General features: G+C 44.3%; 1 pseudogene; it reads left to right on the top strand.

Annotated features, from left to right (window-relative positions):
• The window catches only part of LOC101628688, a 10,008-nt pseudogene extending 7,313 nt beyond the window's left edge, over window positions 1-2,695 (top strand).
• Window positions 2,696-6,568: the final 3,873 nt, after the last annotated feature.

The raw sequence follows: 6,568 nt of genomic DNA, 5'->3' as shown, positions 1-6,568 counted from the left end.
CTGACCCTGCCCTGAGCCTATTATTCTCTGCAGGTGTTTGACCCGTCCAGGTTTGCTCCTAATTCTGCTCGGCACAGCCACGCTTTCCTGCCCTTTTCGGGCGGGTCACGGTGAGGTTCTTGTAATAGAGTTGGGTTGGGAGGGAGAGTTATACCCTGGTGTTTGTGACCTCTTACCTCATGTGGTGCCTGCAGTTATGCCCATGTGTGTTGGTAAGTTGAGAAGGTCATGTGTGCAACGTAAGAGAGAAAGGTGGCACTTGAGGGCACACCCCTGACCTCTCCCAGTGGCCAGTGATGACTCCACGTCAGTGTCTGTTTCAAAGTTTAGTGTATTATGTTTGCCTCAATTCACTAATATGACATTTCAGAATTAGAAATTATTGTGAAAATTAAATAATTTCTATTTCATATATTTTCATTTAACAAGATATCAGTATTTTAAAAGGTGATTTTCACTCCACTCAGACTCTCCATTCAGCCCTCTGATTTTTCTATTTAATTCACCATTCTGCTACACACACACACATTTCACTGATATCTGGGTGTATCTGGATTTTAGCCACCTCTGTGTCCTGTCCCAACAGCTCAATCATATAAATAGAATGACAACAGCTATTTGGAGAAATCTTCACACCAGCGTGTGTCTTCTCTTTGTCTGCAGTCTGCATATAAATTTTGGTTGAAAACTAATGTTCACATAACCATGACCGCTTCCTTCTTGCCAAAATTCATTCTATGCAATGGGGTGAAGTGACCGCTGTCCCAGTCTCTCACTCGTCCAGCGTTGCAAAGAGAATACAAACAAGGACAGTCAGTGACCTTTGAGGAATGACCCACTATTTTTCATGTGACACATGGATTGAAAGGTTCCTGGTGTATAAGGTATGAAGCACAGTTGAAATAGCTGCTGAGTTGGATAAATTCACTGCTGTGACTGCTGTGAAAATCCTCCAATGTTGCTGAAATCATTCTGTGAAATGGTAATTTCCATAAACTTTGACATGAGAAACAAGTTTATTAGAACCCACAATTCTGTGCATTTTTCAGTTGGTAAGTCAACTTGCACAAAACAGTCTTTAAGCAAATTGTTCTTCCAGAACTGGCTCTGGAATTTGGTTTCTCCAACGAATAAGGACTTTCTCTTAGACTAACTCTTGGACTTCCTCTTGGGCTCCAAGTCACATGGCCCCACTACAGAGTTGGAGCACATAGCTGGCCTGAGTCCTAGGTCAGAAATTTTATTTTATTCAACACCAGTACTTTTGAATATAAAAGTATGCATTAAACTTGTCTCTGTATGAAGCCCTTATCTAAGACATGGGAACACAGAGTATGAAAATACTGTCCCATTTCCAAGAGTTTCCAGTCAAGAAGCCAATCACCCTGTTCAAGACAGATCTTACTCACTCTTCTTCTTTCACTCTCTCACTCCTTGATGCAATTTCACAATGCAGACTGTTGGACATGTGGGTACCTGACATTGCCCCGGGCATGGGACTCTGCTCTGTCATTGAGTAAAACACTGATGTTGCCTCTGGGGCCTAGGAAAATATGGTGCAGCCAACAGAGGTGACAAGAACAGGCTGTAACTGGATTAAAACTTGAGGATTTGATAGGAAGGGTGGAGGGAAGTCACTTTTAATGATCTTATATGAGCTGAGTCAGGAAGTGGAGTTGGGCAGGTAAGAGGAGAGTGATGGATGAATGCCAGCTGAAACATTAGGGCATGTCCTACATGTGATAAATGACTTGGGAGTGTTTTAGGTGAGCCCCGGGTTCCATGTAGAGGGAAGGGAAGAAGGGAAACACAAACACTTAAGCAAGGAGACAGGTCTGCATTAGAGCTACAGCACTGTAAGAGATGGTCGGCTGGGGGTCTGAAGGGCGCCCAGACTCTCCCCCATTAAAGGGGAGGCAGATGTTACAACAGGTCAAGGGTCGCTAACTTGTTGCCCTCTGAATGCTTCAATGATGCCTTTAATGCTTCCTTACATCATTCTGTCTTTTCTTTATCTGGGTATCAGACTCCCTATGTGTGCCCATAGCTGATGTAGGTCTGGACTTACCCCATCTCATGCTATGCCTGATCTGGCCTTCTTGTTAGAAACTAAAATGTACTTGTGCAACGGATTATGATGGTGGACTAGGGGTGATTTGTGGTAGGTGCACTATGGTGGAATAGCTGATGGGTAACCAATTATCATCTCAATTAAAAACAAACAATTAAATTTTTAAGAGCATGTGTAGGAATGTGTAAAAGTAATCATTAGATGTTTTAATGATTTGCTTGACTCTGGGCCTAATAACATTTTAGCTTGCTGGAAGAGGTCAAGGTCATGAGATAATGTGTGAACCAGCAGCTGGCATAGAGCTGTGCATGACTAGGAAGGAAGGGGCTTGGGACTAGGGCATGTGAAGGAAGACCCCTGATGTCTTAGTCAAGGGGGGACTTGGTGGCCAACACCTGACAGACTGGGAACCTGATTTGAGACCACCTCTCCTATCATCTTGCATCCTCGCCCAGGAACTGCATCGGGAAGCAGTTTGCCATGAACGAGATGAAGGTGGCCGTGGCCCTGACTCTGCTCCGCTTTGAGCTGGCGCCGGAGCCCTTCAGGGTCCCTGCTCCCATTGCAAGAATTGTGTTGAGGTCCAAGAATGGGATCCACCTGCATCTCAGGAAGCTCCTGTAACCCTTGAGGGGACAAGGGTGGACTCTAAGGACCCCCTGCCCGCCGTCCTGTCTTGCTGTCACCCTCTCCTGTCCCCACTCCTCCTCCGCCTGCTTTCTGCTTTCTCTCTCCCCACCTTGCAGCCTAGCTGATCTTCTTCTTGCCCATCAAACTACCTACTGTGTCTCTCAGAACCACCCTCCACCACCACCACCACTCCCGTCTGTTTTCTGTCTCCTCCCACCCACTCCTCTCACTGTTTACCCAAGTCTGGGTTGCTTGTCCTCCAGTCTGTTTATCTTCTCCTTGGGTGTTTTCCTTCCTGCCTGCCTGTCTGTCGTGTATTAGATTCTGCTGCCACAATAACAAATTGCACAAACTTATAGGCTTACAACAACACAAAATTTACCCTCTTAACATTGAAGAATCAGAAGTATGAAATGGACTGCTCTAGGCCACAGTTAAGATATTTTAGACCCTCTTGGGAGAAGTGTTGTCTTGTGTTTTCCACCTTCTAGAATATGATCTTAAGACCTGCCAATGATTAGGTTATATCCCACAGATTATTGAGGAAAGCTTCAAATCTACTGATTATAGGTGTTAACCACATCTCCAAGTACTTATAGCAACCATAGACGAGTGTTAAAATGGATAATAAGGTACTGAAATGAAGCAAACCCAGAAGGTCAGAGTTGACTCAGTTGGTGGGTCCTCATCTGCGTGCTTAAGAATGCAGGCCATGCCCCAAAAGCAGGCACATGGGGAAAAACTACAATAACAGGATTTATTAACAATAGGGGTGAGAAAAGATAGTGAGGGCGAGGGAAAAGGAGAGAGAATTCACAGGCTGGCACTTGGCCAGATGTGGTCTGTTCTACCCTGATAGTACCCCCTGAGCAGAGACCTCAGTCCAAGCTGAAGTCATACAGGCAAGCCATCAGCTCCTCCCCGGACACTCCTCCTCGCCCCTGGTTTAAGTGCCAAAACCGCAGCAGCGTCACTGGCAAAGCCCAATAGTATTTCAACTGCCAAAAAGTGCCAGCACTTTAACTGCGCATAAAATCTCAGCGGCATCTCTATTTTCCATCAGTCCCCACTCAGGAGGTAGAGTTGAAAAAGTTCCAATTTCTACCATTGAGTTGGCTGTGAGCATCCCCACTGGTTCGGAGGTTCCTGACTACTCCTCGTACAGACTCGTGTCTAAATTGGCACACGAAATTAAACTTCACGTACTGCCTGTTGTTAACCTGACATCCCTGCACATCCCCAAAAATCACACATAAATTGCAAATAAAGGCTTTCATGAAGTCATGCTTCTGCCAAGCACCCACATATAATTGAAAATGCACTATCCCTTTCCTGGAAGGCAATGTAACATCCCTGAATGATGTTCACGCTTCTTGATATCCTATAACTAAAATTCTGTGAAATGGGCCCTCCCTGGTGGTGCAACAGGATAAAGTGCAGCATTGAAGTAGCTGCAGCTGCTTTGGTGCGAGTTTGACCCCTGGCACTGGAAGTGACCCACATGGCGCGGCAGGCCTCTTCTGACCTGCCCGCTGCTCCCCTCAGCAGTGGATTTCCTCAGTCTGCCTGTTCTGCTCCCCACTCTGTCTCTGGTGAATCCTCTCACCTCCTGCATCTCTGACCTGTACCCCAGTTCTGTATGCATAAATAAACAAATCTTTTTTCAAAATTCTACACAGTTAGCTATTGTTATGATAGATATGAATGGGTTCAGAGAAAGTAAGAAAAATCTGACACAAATCCATGTGCATAGCACACAAACATATTCAAGCATAGTAAAATAAGGAATAAATAAAGCAATTACAGTCCTTGTTTCTGCAACTCTCATGTGGTCATAAGCTGCATTTTTTAATAGTTTATTTTTACATCATTTTGTGCATTTTTCCATCTCAGATGTAATCCCCTTGGGCTTCCTACCACCAAATCACTCGGGTGCCATCACCATAGTCCAGCGCATTTCCCTCCCCCCACTATTTTTGATCTCATTCTCCCCCACCCCCATAAAATGTATATAACTGTTATTATTATGATTATTTTCTTGCCTGGTCTGTTATATTCCTGCTATGAGTGAAACCATCCAGTAATTTTCCTTTTCCTTTTCTTCCTGGCTTATTTCACTCCATCCATGTTGCTGCAAAAGGGATGTGGTTTTTGTTTTGTTTTGTTTTGTTTTTTGTTTTTTTTTTTTTGGTTGCTGAGTAATATTCTGTTGTGTATATGTACCACATCTTTTTAATCTAGTCATCCACTTTTGGGCATTTGTGTTGTTTCCATGTCTTTCCAATATAGGCTGCATTTTAACTGCCTTCTTCTGCCACCTGCTGCCCTCAGCAAGCACCTCGGCTCACTGTGGCTCTTTGCCTGGTGGGGAGACTCAAACACTTACTCATGAAGCGTCTGGGCCATTACTAGCCCTTTCTAAATTGGGTTTTGGTATCTTTTTTCCCCACTGACTTTATGGCGGCAGCTAGCTGTACTGGGAATCACACTATGGTATCTCCCATTCTCCATTTTCTTCCTGTGTTCATTGGTCAGGTGACATCCCCTTAGCCATCAGCCTCAATCCAGCACAGTGACAGCCTTTGATTCAGAAGCATGAGGGTCTCGATGTTGATATGGGCATTATGGAAAACAATATGTAGTTTCCTCGAAAATTTGAGAATAGAAATTTCATATAATCCAGTTACCTTGCTTCTGGGCATCTACCCAGAGAACACCAAACCACTAATCAGAAGAGATATAGGCACCCTCACATTCATTGAAGCCTTATTTTCAGCAGCCAAGAGTTGGAAACAACCTTAGAGTTCACTGACATATAATTGAATAAAGATGAGGTATACAACACAATGTAATACTACTGAAAAATAAAGATGACATTCTGCCATTTGCAAAGCATGGATAGAGATAAGCCAGATAGAGAAACAAACAAACAAAAGAATGAATGAGTTGAACAAAACAAACTTGAGATGGTAAGATGTGCAAGCACCGTCTCCCTCTTCCACAGCTGCTGCCCTGTCTTCCTCTACTCCTGGTGTTGTTTGGGACAGCTGTTTTGTGACACCACTGCTGAGAAACTGGTGGTGATAAGTCTGAGGAAAGGGTCAAGACTGAGGAAAGAGTCAAGACTGAGAACAGCCATCACGTTCGTTGAAGGTGGCGGGTAGTTTCACAGTGCAGTTTAAGATGAAGAGGCACACAGCACTTCGTAAGCTAGAAACGTCTGTTGTGGATGACAGGGCTTGTTGATGTGGCCAGCCAGATTCCAGTTTGACAGACTTCCACGAATCAGGTACACCTGCACAGCTGGAAATGGAGACCGACGCTGTGACTGGCGTGCCCAGCAGCAGACAGGACGTCTCCTGAATCGGGGAGGCTCTTACCCCAGCAGGAGAAGGCACTCTCAGAGCCGTTACTGGCCCCCACATCTCCTGCCTTCTCTGTCCTTTCATTTTCCCTTCCCCATTCCTTCATTGTATGTAAAACAGCTGGTGTGTGTGCACAAGCATATCAGATTTATAACTAAATGGTCATTGATATGTTTGGATTGATGTCAAGTGAAGAAGGACTGGGGGAAGTTACTGGTCCTGTGAAAATATCCAACAGCTCCTCTCCCCATTGGTGGCATGCTCACCCAGCTTTTGTCCTTACATTGTAGCCCACAGAAAGTACTGTACTAAATAGTTGATAGGTATTAAAAACTGGAGTCAGAATACATCAACATTGTGATATTGAGAAAGTCAATTAACATCTCATGCTAAGTTTTCTTGTTTGGAAAATAAAGTGAATACATCTGAGGTGTACTGTAATGGTGGTAAATTGAGGGGTATGTGTGATTCTGTTTTGGAAAGTTTAAGCACTGCTCAGATA

The sequence above is a fragment of the Condylura cristata genome, unplaced genomic scaffold (genome assembly GCF_000260355.1).
Source record: "Condylura cristata isolate star-nosed mole 26May11 unplaced genomic scaffold, ConCri1.0 scaffold00008, whole genome shotgun sequence".
NCBI lineage: Eukaryota > Metazoa > Chordata > Mammalia > Eulipotyphla > Talpidae > Condylura > Condylura cristata.
This window is presented reverse-complemented; position numbering and strand designations above follow the sequence as displayed.